The sequence below is a fragment of the Puma concolor genome, chromosome A1, assembly GCF_028749965.1.
Source record: "Puma concolor isolate L17-30 chromosome A1, mPumCon1.1.hap2, whole genome shotgun sequence".
In the NCBI taxonomy this organism is placed as follows: Eukaryota; Metazoa; Chordata; class Mammalia; order Carnivora; family Felidae; genus Puma; species Puma concolor.
In genome coordinates, this window is record NC_141667.1 from 226,272,912 (window position 1) to 226,286,107 (window position 13,196).

Genomic DNA, 13,196 nt, shown 5'->3' on the forward strand with positions numbered 1-13,196 from the left:
ACATTTTAAATTATCACATGTTGGGGCGCCTGGGTGGCGCAGTCGGTTAAGCGTCCGACTTCAGCCAGGTCACGATCTCGCGGTCCGTGAGTTCCAGCCCCGCGTCGGGCTCTGGGCGGATGGCTCAGAGCCTGGAGCCTGCTTCTGATTCTGTGTCTCCCTCTCTCTCTGCCCCTCCCCCGTTCATGCTCTGTCTCTCTCTGTCCCAAAAATAAATAAACATTGAAAAAAAAAAATTTAAATTATCACATGTCATCAGTATGTTTAGCACTGAAGAATGTAGCAGAAATATAACAGAGCCTGTCTTGTAGAGCTTGCCTAATGCTAATATCACAGACATATTTGCCAGCTTGTAACATCAAACATACTATTAAGATAATATAAGCCTAACGGATAAATTGTAGAATGGGTTCCAAATGTTTTACAGAGAGGAGAAAAAGATAAAAGAGAATTCAAGATGTGAAGAAAGATTCTATAAAATATGTTGTAATTAAACAAGCATTAAGGAATCTTGACTAAGTCTTAGCTATTCATTAAGCCAAAAAAGTCCCCTTAATATGGGCCTGTTTATGCTTTTCTTGCATATTTTTATTCATTGAAAAGATTTCTGAGCACATTCGTATATGGAGGATTGTAGAAAGCACTGGGAATACAACAATAGACCTAATATGCTCCTCTCACAGAAAGAGCCTACAGGATTTCCTGCTCCTGGTGTTGGTGGAGCGACTTGCTACAGAGCAAAATTTCCACAGGATTAATCTGTAACCATTAGAAAATTTGGAGAAAACAAAAATTGTATTCCTTCAAAGAGAGAGTAATTTGAGTATCCAAGATCCTGGAGAAAAGGGAGGTACATTATAGTGCTTTTACCTCCAAGATATTTGTTAAGCTACAAGAAAGGTAGGATAAAGAGACCAGGAAGCAAAGCAGAAACAATGTCCAAAATACTAACACCTGAGTTGAGTTTTGAATAGTCTAATGAGACTAAGGGGACAAAATCTGGAATTCAGAGGCCCCCAAGTCAGATAGCCCCTGATAAAAGGCCCAGGCCTCCAAAAAGGCTTTGAAAAGGCCAGACTTTAGGATTAAGGGCAAAGCTCTCATAGAAACCCAGTGTCGACCAGTTCAACCCAAGACCAGGTAAAGGTGATCTGCTTCTGCTCTAAGTGCAGAGTAAATTAATACTAAATCCTCTCTGAAGGAAGATAACATCAGGTAGAACTTCACAAATTATTTCTATGACTTTTCATATACAATATGTGGAATTTAATTTTTTAAGTTATTAAACAGGCTAGTAGAGAGAGTTAAATTCTCAGAAATCAAGAAAAAAATTTTTAAAAAGAAACAGACTCTAGATGATACAAACTTTGGAACTGGAGTTCTTACACAAGGATATTAAAAAAACTGTGATTAATGTTTTCAGGAGAAAGATGGCGGCGTAGGAGGACGCTGGGCTCACCGCGCGTCCTGCTGATCACTTAGATTCCACCTACACCTGCCTAAATAACCCAGAAAACCACCAGAGGATTAGCAGAACGGAGTCGCCGGAGCCAAGCGCAGACGAGAGGCCCACGGAAGAGGGTAGGAAGGGCGGCGAGGCGGTGCGCGCTCCACGGACTGGCGGGAGGGAGCCGGGGCGGAGGGGCGGCTCGCCGGCCAAGCAGAGCCCCCGGGTCTGGCTTGCAAAAAGCGGAGGGGCCTGACGGACTGTGTTCCCACAGCAAGCGCGACTTAGCGTCTGGGAGGTCATAAGTTAACAGCTCTGCTCAGAAAGCGGGAAGGCTGGAGGACAAAGGGAAGGAGAGCTGCTGAGCCCCCGGACGACAGAGCTCAGTTTGGTGGGGAACAAAGGCGCTCGCCAGCGCCATCTCCCCCGCCCATCCCCCAGCCAAAATCCCAAAGAGAACCAGTTCCTGCCAGGGAACTTGCTCGCTCCGCGCAAACACCCAACTCTGCGCTTCTGCAGAGCCAAACCTCCGGCAGCGGATCTGACTCCCTCCTGCTGCCACAGGGCCCCTCCTGAAGTGGATCACCTAAGGAGAAGCAAGCTAAGCCTGCCCCTCCTGCCCCTGTGCACCTTGCCTACCCACCCCAGCTAAGACGCCAGATCCCCAGCATCACAAGCCTGGCAGTGTGCAAGTAGCCCAGACAGACCACCCCACCCCACAGTGAATCCCGCCCCTAGGAGAGGGGAAGAGAAGGCACGCACCAGTCTGACTGTGGCCACAGCGGTGGGCTGGGGGCAGACGTCAGGTCTGACTGCGGCTCCGCCCACCAACTCCAGTTATACACCACAGCACAGGGGAAGGGCCCTGCAGGTCCTCACCACGCCAGGGACTATCCAAAATGACCAAGCGGAAGAATTCCCCTCAGAAGAATCTCCAGGAAATAACAACAGCTAATGAGCTGATCAAAAAGGATTTAAATAATATAACAGAAAGTGAATTTAGAATAATAGTCATAAAATTAATCGCTGGGCTTGAAAACAGTATAGCTGACAGCAGAGAATCTCTTGCTACAGAGATCAAGGGACTAAGGAACAGTCACGAGGAGCTGAAAAACGCTTTAAACGAAATGCATAACAAAATGGAAACCACCACGGCTCGGATTGAAGAGGCAGAGGAGAGAATAGGTGAACTAGAAGATAAAGTTATGGAAAAAGAGGAAGCTGAGAAAAAGAGGGATAAAAAAATCCAGGAATATGAGGGGAAAATTAGAGAACTAAGTGATACACTAAAAAGAAATAATATACGCATCATTGGTATCCCAGAGGAGGAAGAGAGAGGGAAAGGTGCTGAAGGGGTACTTGAAGAAATAATAGCTGAGAACTTCCCTGAACTGGGGAAGGAAAAAGGCATTGAAATCCAAGAGGCACAGAGAACTCCCTTCAGACGTAACTTGAATCGATCTTCTGCACGACATATCATAGTGAAACTGGCAAAATACAAGGATAAAGAGAAAATTCTGAAAGCAGCAAGGGGTAAACGTGCCCTCACATATAAAGGGAGACCTATAAGACTCGTGACTGATCTCTCTTTTGAAACTTGGCAGGCCAGAAAGAATTGGCACGAGATTTTCAGTGTGCTAGACAGAAAAAATATGCAGCCGAGAATCCTTTATCCAGCAAGTCTGTCATTTAGAATAGAAGGAGAGATAAAGGTCTTCCCAAACAAACAAAAACTGAAGGAATTTGTCACCACTAAACCAGCCCTCCAAGAGATCCTAAGGGGGACCCTGTGAGACAAAGTACCAGAGACATCACTACAAGCATAAAACATACAGACATCACAATGACTCTAAACCCATATCTTTCTATAATAACACTGAATGTAAATGGATTAAATGCGCCAACCAAAAGACATAGGGTATCAGAATGGATAAAAAAACAAGACCCATCTATTTGCTGTCTACAAGAGACTCATTTTAGACCTGAGGACACCTTTAGATTGAGAGTGAGGGGATGGAGAACTATTTATCATGCTACTGGAAGCCAAAAGAAAGCTGGAGTAGCCATCCTTATATCAGACAAACTAGACTTTAAATTAAAGGCTGTAACAAGAGATGAAGAAGGACATTATATAATAGTGACAGGGTCTATCCATCAGGAAGAGCTAACAATTATAAATGTCTATGCGCCGAATACCGGAGCGCCCAAATATATAAAACAATTACTCATAAACACAAGCAACCTTATTGAGAAGAATGTGGTAATTGCAGGGGACTTTAACACCCCACTTACAGAAATGGATAGATCATCTAGACACACGATCAATAAAGAAACAAGGGCCCTGAATGAGACATTGGATCAGATGGACTTGACAGATATATTTAGAACTCTGCATCCCAAAGCAACAGAATATACTTTCTTCTCGAGTGCACATGGAACATTCTCCAAGATAGATCATATACTGGGTCACAAAACAGCCCTTCATAAGTTTACAAGAATTGAAATCATACCATGCATACTTTCAGACCACAACGCTATGAAGCTTGAAATCAACCACAGAAAAAAGTCTGGAAAACCTCCAAAAGCATGGAGGTTAAAGAACACCCTACTAACGAATGAGTGGGTCAACCAGGCAATTAGAGAAGAAATTAAAAAATATATGGAAACAAACGAAAATGAAAATACAACAATCCAAACACTTTGGGACGCAGCGAAGGCAGTCCTGAGAGGAAAATACATTGCAATCCAGGCCTATCTCAAGAAACAAGAAAAATCCCAAATACAAAATCTAACAGCACGCCTAAAGGAAATAGAAGCAGAACAGCAAAGGCAGCCTAAACCCAGCAGAAGAAGAGAAATAATAAAGATCAGAGCAGAAATAAACAATATAGAATCTAAAAAAACTGTAGAGCAGATCAACGAAACCAAGAGTTGGTTTTTTGAAAAAATAAACAAAATTGACAAACCTCTAGCCAGGCTTCTCAAAAAGAAAAGGGAGATGACCCAAATAGATAAAATCATGAATGAAAATGGAATTATTACAACCAATCCCTCAGAGATACAAACAATTATCAGGGAATACTATGAAAAATTATATGCCAACAAATTGGACAACCTAGAAGAAATGGACAAATTCCTGAACACCCACACTCTTCCAAAACTCAATCAGGAGGAAATAGAAAGCTTGAACAGACCCATCACCAGCGAAGAAATTGAATCGGTTATCAAAAATCTCCCAACAAATAAGAGTCCAGGACCAGATGGCTTCCCAGGGGAGTTCTACCAGACGTTTAAAGCAGAGATAATACCTATCCTTCTCAAGCTATTCCAAGAAATAGAAAGGGAAGGAAAACTTCCAGACTCATTCTATGAAGCCAGTATTACTTTGATTCCTAAACCAGACACAGACCCAGTAAAAAAAGAGAACTACCGGCCAATATCCCTGATGAATATGGATGCAAAAATTCTCAATAAGATACTAGCAAATCGAATTCAACGGCATATAAAAAGAATTATTCACCATGATCAAGTGGGATTCATTCCTGGGATGCAGGGCTGGTTCAACATTCGCAAATCAATCAACGTGATACATCACATTAACAAAAAAAAAGAGAAAAACCATATGATCCTGTCAATCGATGCAGAAAAGGCCTTTGACAAAATCCAGCACCCTTTCTTAATAAAAACTCTTGAGAAAGTCGGGATAGAAGGAACATACTTAAAGATCATAAAAGCCATTTATGAAAAGCCCACAGCTAACATCATCCTCAACGGGGAAAAACTGAGAGCTTTTTCCCTGAGATCAGGAACACGACAGGGATGCCCACTCTCACCGCTGTTGTTTAACATAGTGCTGGAAGTTCTAGCATCAGCAATCAGACAACAAAAGGAAATCAAAGGAGTCAAAATTGGCAAAGATGAAGTCAAGCTTTCGCTCTTTGCAGATGACATGATATTATACATGGAAAATCCGATAGACTCCACCAAAAGTCTGCTAGAACTGATACATGAATTCAGCAAAGTTGCAGGATACAAAATCAATGTACAGAAATCAGTTGCATTCTTATACACTAACAATGAAGCAACAGAAAGACAAATAAAGAAACTGATCCCATTCACAACTGCACCAAGAAGCATAAAATACCTAGGAATCAATCTAACCAAAGATGTAAAGGATCTGTATGCTGAAAACTATAGAAAGCTTATGAAGGTAATTGAAGAAGATTTAAAGAAATGGAAAGACATTCCCTGCTCATGGATTGGAAGAATAAATATTGTCAAAATGTCAATACTACCCAAAGCTATCTACACATTCAATGCAATCCCAATCAAAATTGCACCAGCATTCTTCTCGAAACTAGAACAAGCAATCCTAAAATTCATATGGAACCACAAAAGGCCCCGAATAGCCAAAGTAATTTTGAAGAAGAAGAGCAAAGCAGGAGGCATCACAATCCCAGACTTTAGCCTCTACTACAAAGCTGTCATCATCAAGACAGCATGGTATTGGCACCAAAACAGACACATAGACCAATGGAATAGAATAGAAACCCCGGAACTAGACCCACAAACGTACGGCCAACTCATCTTTGACAAAGCAGGAAAGAACATCCAATGGAAAAAAGACAGTCTCTTTAACAAATGGTGCTGGGAGAACTGGACAGCAACATGCAGAAGGTTGAAACTAGACCACTTTCTCACACCATTCACAAAAATAAACTCAAAATGGATAAAGGACCTGAATGTGAGACAGGAAACCATCAAAACCTTAGAGGAGAAAGCAGGAAAAGACCTCTCTGACCTCAGCCGTAGCAATCTCTTCCTCGACACATCCCCAAAGGCAAGGGAATTAAAAGCAAAAGTGAATTACTGGGACCTTATGAAGATAAAAAGCTTCTGCACAGCAAAGGAAACAACCAACAAAACTAAAAGGCAACCAACGGAATGGGAAAAGATATTTGCAAATGACATATCGGACAAAGGGCTAGTATCCAAAATCTATAAAGAGCTCACCAAACTCCACACCCGAAAAGCAAATAACCCAGTGAAGAAATGGGCAGAAAACATGAATAGACACTTCTCTAAAGAAGACATCCGGATGGCCAACAGGCACATGAAAAGATGTTCAGCGTCGCTCCTTATCAGGGAAATACAAATCAAAACCACACTCAGATATCACCTCACGCCAGTCAGAGTGGCCAAAATGAACAAATCAGGAGACTATAGATGCTGGAGAGGATGTGGAGAAACGGGAACCCTCTTGCACTGTTGGTGGGAATGCAAATTAGTGCAGCCGCTCTGGAAAGCAGTGTGGAGGTTCCTCAGAAAATTAAAAATAGACCTACCCTATGACCCAGCAATAGCACTGCTAGGAATTTATCCAAGGGACACAGGAGTACTGATGCATAGGGGCACTTGTACCCCAATGTTCATAGCAGCACTCTCAACAATAGCCAAATTATGGAAAGAGCCTAAATGTCCATCAACTGATGAATGGATAAAGAAATTGTGGTTTATATACACAATGGAGTACTACGTGGCAATGAGAAAAAATGAAATATGGCCTTTTGTAGCAACGTGGATGGAACTGGAGAGTGTGATGCTAAGTGAAATAAGCCATACAGAGAAAGACAGATACCATATGGTTTCACTCTTATGTGGATCCTGAGAAACTTAAGAGAAACCCATGGGGGAGGGGAACAAAAAAAAAAAAAAAAAAAAGAGGTTAGAGTGGGAGAGAGCCAAAGCATAAGAGACTGTTGAGAACTGAGAACAAACTAAGGGTTGATGGGGGGTGGAGGGAGGAGAGGGTGGGTGATGGGTACTGAGGAGGGCACCTTTTGGGATGAGCACTGGGTGTTGTATGGAAACCAATTTGACAATAAATTTCATATCTAAAAAAAAAAAAAAAAAAAAAAAAAAAAAAAAAAAAAAAAATGTTTTCAGAAAGTAATGGGAAAAAGGAGAAATTGACCAGAAATGGAAACCAATCGAAAATCCTGAACTGAAAAAGACAGTTACTAAAATTAAGAAATTTATAGACATTAAACAGGAGATGAGAGAATTAGAACTGGAAGTGAGATCAATTTAATACATCCAGACTAAAGAACAGAGAGAGGAAAACATGAAAAATAAAGAAAAGGTATATAAAAGATCTATCAGACAAATTACTGAAGACCTCAAAGGAGAAGAAATAGGCAAAGTTTTACATGATGCTGCCTCACAATATAACAAAAACACCAGGTATCAATCCACAAACTTAAGAACTTCCATGAAATGCAAGCAGGATAAATATAAAACAAAACAAGCAAGGAAGCAAACAACAACGTAGTAAAACTGTTGAAAAATAAAGATGAAAAGAAAATTTTAAAGTAGCCACAGAAGATAAAAGATAAAAGAGTACAGCTTCTATAAGATAATATAGACTAATATATTCATGACCTTGGAATACGTGAAGATTTCTCAAGCAGGATGTACACACGTAGACAAATTAATCATCTTCATCAAAAACACGATTATGACAGCAGAAATCGCAGAAGATATAATCAACAAAGGATTGGATTCCAAATAATCTGAGAACACTTCTAAATCAATAAGAAAAAGATAAACCCACGGAAAACTTGAAAAATCTTTAAAAAGGAGATGGGACACACGCAAATGACCATTAAAGATATGAAAAAGTATACAACCACATTAGTCATTAAAGAAATGCAACAAGATACCACTTCACAAATATGGATGGCTAAAATTGGAAAGATTGACAATAGTAAGACATGTCTATGACCAAGAGAAACCGAAGTTCTCACATATAGTTTATTGGAGCCAAATATGATACAACCACTTTGGAAAACTTCAGTAGTATCTTCTATAGCTATAAAATACATATCCTATGACCCAGACATTCTACTTTAATTTGATAGCTAAATGTTCATTAAAAACTATACATGTATAATCACAGAAGCATTAGTTACAATAGTTCAAAACTAAGAACAACCCAAATATCCATGTAGAAGAGAACAAATCGCTAATTTTGCTATATACATACAACAGAAGGGTTAGATTTACCAAAAGTTCAAATGCCTGAATGGAGATTATTTGTGGAGAGGAGTAGTGGGTAGTGACTGTGAACGGGGGGCACACAAGGGGCTCCCAGGGACTGATAACTGGGTTTTTTTTCTTAACATGGGTAGTAGCAATTTAAGTGTGCTCACTGTGAAAATTTATTGAGTTGTATAATACGATCTGCGTACTTACTTTAAACAATTATATGGGGCGCCTGGGTGGCTCAGTCGGTTACGCATCCGATTTCAGCTCAGGGTGTGATCTCGCGGTCCGCGAATTCGAGCCCCGCGTCGGGCTCTGTGCTGACAGCGCAGGGCCTGGAACCTGTTTCAGATTCTGTGTCTCCCTCTCTCTCTCTCTGACCCTCCCCCATTCATGCTCTGTCTCTCTGTCTCAAAAATAAATAAACGTTAAAAAAAATTTTTTTAAAAACCACACAAACAATTATATGCCCAGTACAATGTTAATTAAAGGAAACAAATATCTATTGATTTAATTTGTGGATTTCATTTGCCATACACACAGTACATCCAAAGAATAAAGGAGATCCTGACACAGAAATAAAATATTAAAAAAAAAAAAAAACCAACCCAATTCATCCTCACAGGTGCGAGAGGTTTGAGTAAAGAGTCAGGCCCTGATGCCTGTGCCAGGATCACCACACCCTTGGCACAGCTGTGTGTACCCATGTGCCATGCTGGTTTTATAAAAGAACACTTTGATAACTTTCTAAGACTGTAGACCTAAACACAAAGTTCTGTTTCTAAGATAACATCCTGTACCATACCTTATGTTTGACTTTGGCTGCCGAACTGGAACAGTCATTGCCTCTGTTATTTTTAAATAGAGGGCTTTTCAGTGCTGCATTTATGAGTTTCTCATTTTTTAAGTGGATAAGCCAACGCCACAACCCTAAATACTTTTACTAGAACAAGTACCAGCCACTGCAGACACGTCCTTCATAGAGAAAAACCTGGCTTCTCGATACTTTGGTCTGGCCAACAGACATCCTTCCAGGTTTACAGTGAAAGATCAGAGTTCTCTGACAACAGCGTGAGGAATATTTCCCATCCAGGAATGAGTGGATCCTGTTGGGAGTTTGCAGGTCTGGCAAGACACCGTGTGGACGAGGCCAAACCAAACATCGAGTGGAAAAGTCCACTCAGACAGTATTCTGCGGGCCCAGGCCCCCTGCGGCCAGTCCACATGTGCAACAGACTGTAGTTAGGAATGAAGCGGCAGCCAAACAGTGCTGCACATACTGGACAGAGCATGTGACTCCGCCAGGTGGAGGCAGGATGACAGGACCACTGGGACACTGTCCCAGGTCTAATCAGAAAAATACGCTCTGGGTTTTTCCAGGACCTCGTAATGCCAGAGATATTTTGATCATTGAGTTGGGGAGATATTTTGAGCATAAATGGCTTTCGTGACCCATATGTCTAAATATTTTCCCTTTTATGCTAGGAAAGAATAAGCCTCGGTTCATAGCTCCACAAAGTGACAAAAAAAAATGAAAGAAAACTTTGCCTAAAGCATGTATCCTACCAAATTCTGCCCTCTCCCTCAAACTTCTTACTCCTCAACTGCAAATTCACTAGTTAGGAACAGTGCTGGTATACATTTTGCACAGTGACAAGTACACTTTCATACTCAAAACTATCAAATACTTATTCATATAATCTACTTTTGTTCATTTATTTTTAAATACTTTTAAAGGTGCTTATGTAAAAGCACTTCTTGAAATTGTGCCCCCAATAAGAAAGCTTTCATAAAGAACAAATTGATTCATCATATCTAACCTTACACTTGCCACAACTTCCACATAACTTCTCTCCATTGCTATGAATAATTGAGAGTTATCTCTGTATCTGCTTTAAAAGTATGTGGCATTTAGGGCATCTGGGTGGTTCAGACCATTAAGCATCCAACTTCAGCTCAAGTCATGATCTCATGGTTCGTGGTTTCCAGCCCCTCAACAGGCTCTGTGCTGACAGCTCAGAGCCTGGAGGCTGCTTCGGATTCTGTGTCTCCCTCTTTCTCTGCCCCTCCCCCGCTCATGCTCTGTCTCTTTCTCTCTCAAAAATAAATAAACAGGGGCGCCTGGGTGGCGCAGTCGGTTAAGCGTCCGACTTCAGCCAGGTCACGATCTCGCGGTCCGTGAGTTCGAGCCCCGCGTCAGGCTCTGGGCTGATGGCTCAGAGCCTGGAGCCTGTTTCCGATTCTGTGTCTCCCTCTCTCTCTGCCCCTCCCCCATTCATGCTCTGTCTCTCTCTGTCCCAAAAATAAATAAACGTTGAAAAAAAAAATTTTTTTTAAAAATAAATAAACATTAAAACATTTTTTAAATAAATAAATAAATAAATAAATAAAAGTATGTGACATTTACCCGTTATGTCTGACACTGGAAAGCATGATGATGCACGTATGTCACAAACGCAGAGTAAGATATTCTCTTCAGAAGGCTAGGAAATCATTTTACTTGCAGTATATTGTAGTAGATTTCACAAAGCAGTTGAAGATGTCACAAGATTCCTAAATGTGGAAAGAAAAATTAACTTTCAAATTCTGTGAACTTCAAAGATTGTACAGATATATAAAATAGATTAGCTATATCACATGCACTAATATTTCTAACAATAATGACTAACAATAGCTATTAACATCCAATTTCCAAAATAAATATACATATGTACTTATATATACATATACATTTCCTGACATATGATTTTACATTTTATTTACATCTCAAAGAATAAGGGAAGAACCAAAAATTACCATGACCTGTTAACTCCAACAAAGGTCAGTTACTGCCTGCTGTACTTTTTCTGCTTCCTCGGAATTATACATCACCTCATGTGGCAACCCTATTTTTTTAACCATCTCAGTAAAAATTCAAAGATCCTAAGTCTTCTCACATGCAGCAAAGAAGGGTAAATGACTGCTCCCCAGGTCAATTGACTTGCCAAGGAGTTAAGATCTCCTCTAGTATGCATTTTCCAATAGCAAAAGTTTTAGGAGGAAAAAGAGATAGGTTATTTTGTTCAAGTCAGAACATTTTTGACTGAAATATTTTTATCTTTTTCTTTTAAATAATGTCTACAATTTCTATATAATTGTAAATTATAATTTACAAAGTGCTGCCCTATGTAATTTTGTTTCATTCTCACCAGAACAAGTGTTTAGACTACTATTTTGTAGATCCAGAAACTGAAGCCAGAACCTGAATCTATGCCCCTAGCCCCCAGCACAAAGCTTTTTTCTCTTGACCACACTTCTCTGAATATGTGAAAGTCAGAAATGAGGCTGCTTAGAACTCTCTTCTCTTGGGTGAGAACCATAAAGAAGATTCATGACTTGAAGAATAATACTCTTGGAAACTGAGAAGACACTTCACAATTCTGACTTGATCTGTGAAAAAAATTTTTGATACAGAAAGGAGAACTGAGACTTGAAAATGATCATTTCAGGCTCTAAGGAATTCACTAAAAAATAAGAACCATTTTAGCATTAGTATGACTAATACTAAAGCAGAGGTTCTGACTGGCACTACAAAACAACAACAGCAACAACAACAACAAAACAATAAAACACCACATTTGTAGTCACAATAAGGGTAGATCTAGTTAAGAGCTGCTTGTAACTGTAAACAAATGATATCTCTATGGTAGTCAAGTAAAAATAAACAAACAAACAAAAAAATAACTTTTAAAAAGAATTTGAGTGTAATGGTAAAACTGCTGAAGGACACGGCAATTTGAAAGAGGTTAATGAAGAAAAGTACACTAAATTAGGGAAACTCATAATCTGAAAATTATAACTGGAAAGAAGACTGTTAACAAATTTAAATTGACAATTTCTTAATTGTGTTGTGCCCTTCTACAATGACTTGAACTCACAGTTCCCACAGTTTGAGGGGCATTAGACATGATCCTCTTCTACCTTTACCTTCTACTTCCAATATGCGCTGTCTCCGTGTTTCATTGTGTCAACCACATTGTGAACTCCTAGCTTTTACTGGTTTCAAAAAAAAGAAAATTAAAATTACCTTTCTAAAAATCATATTCACAGTAATCATTATGAGCAATGAAGATTTTATTACAGATTTCAAAAAATTCGAGGGGTGTGGCATGGCTCCAATTTTAAAATTTATCCTCCAGATACCATTTTTCTCAAAATTTCTCTGACAGGAATGGAGTTTGGAGGTCCTGACTTTGACCCTTCTCTAGCCTGCACCTCATCTAGTCTCCAACCTGCTAACCGCTCTTGCTTTTCACTGACCTCCTCTTCTCATTTTCTTCTCCCTCCATCTCTGGAAAGGCAAAATGTCTCTTGTCTCAAGTTTAACAATATAGTGATTGTCTTGTTGTTGAGATGTTCCTAAGGTCTCATCATCCAAACCAAGAGATTACTCAAGCCTTGTTCTCCCCCAATACCTCTTAAGTATAGTAAAGGGGGAAAGGATGGAACAATAGTCATAAATGATCAAACAACTCTGGTCAGCCATTGATTTAAAAAGCAATATACATTTAACACCAATTTAGATAACATATGATTTGTCCTGTGTATTTCATACTCATAGTCGTTTTAAAACCAAACTACTTATATGTATCCAGGTCACATGAATTTGAAGGTTCAGTAAGCAAAATCCTTCATACAGAATAATAAAGTACATGGCATATGGAGC

The 13,196-nt window shown here is 39.9% G+C and overlaps 1 long non-coding RNA gene across 1 annotated transcript in view; it reads right to left on the reverse strand.

Annotated features, from left to right (window-relative positions):
• Window positions 1-11,038, reverse strand: part of LOC147584819 (uncharacterized) — a 200,288-nt gene extending 189,250 nt beyond the window's left edge. The window contains exon 1 of the long non-coding RNA XR_015255987.1: window positions 10,899-11,038. This is a non-coding gene — a long non-coding RNA (uncharacterized LOC147584819). The remainder of the gene's footprint in view (window positions 1-10,898) is intronic.
• Window positions 11,039-13,196: the final 2,158 nt, after the last annotated feature.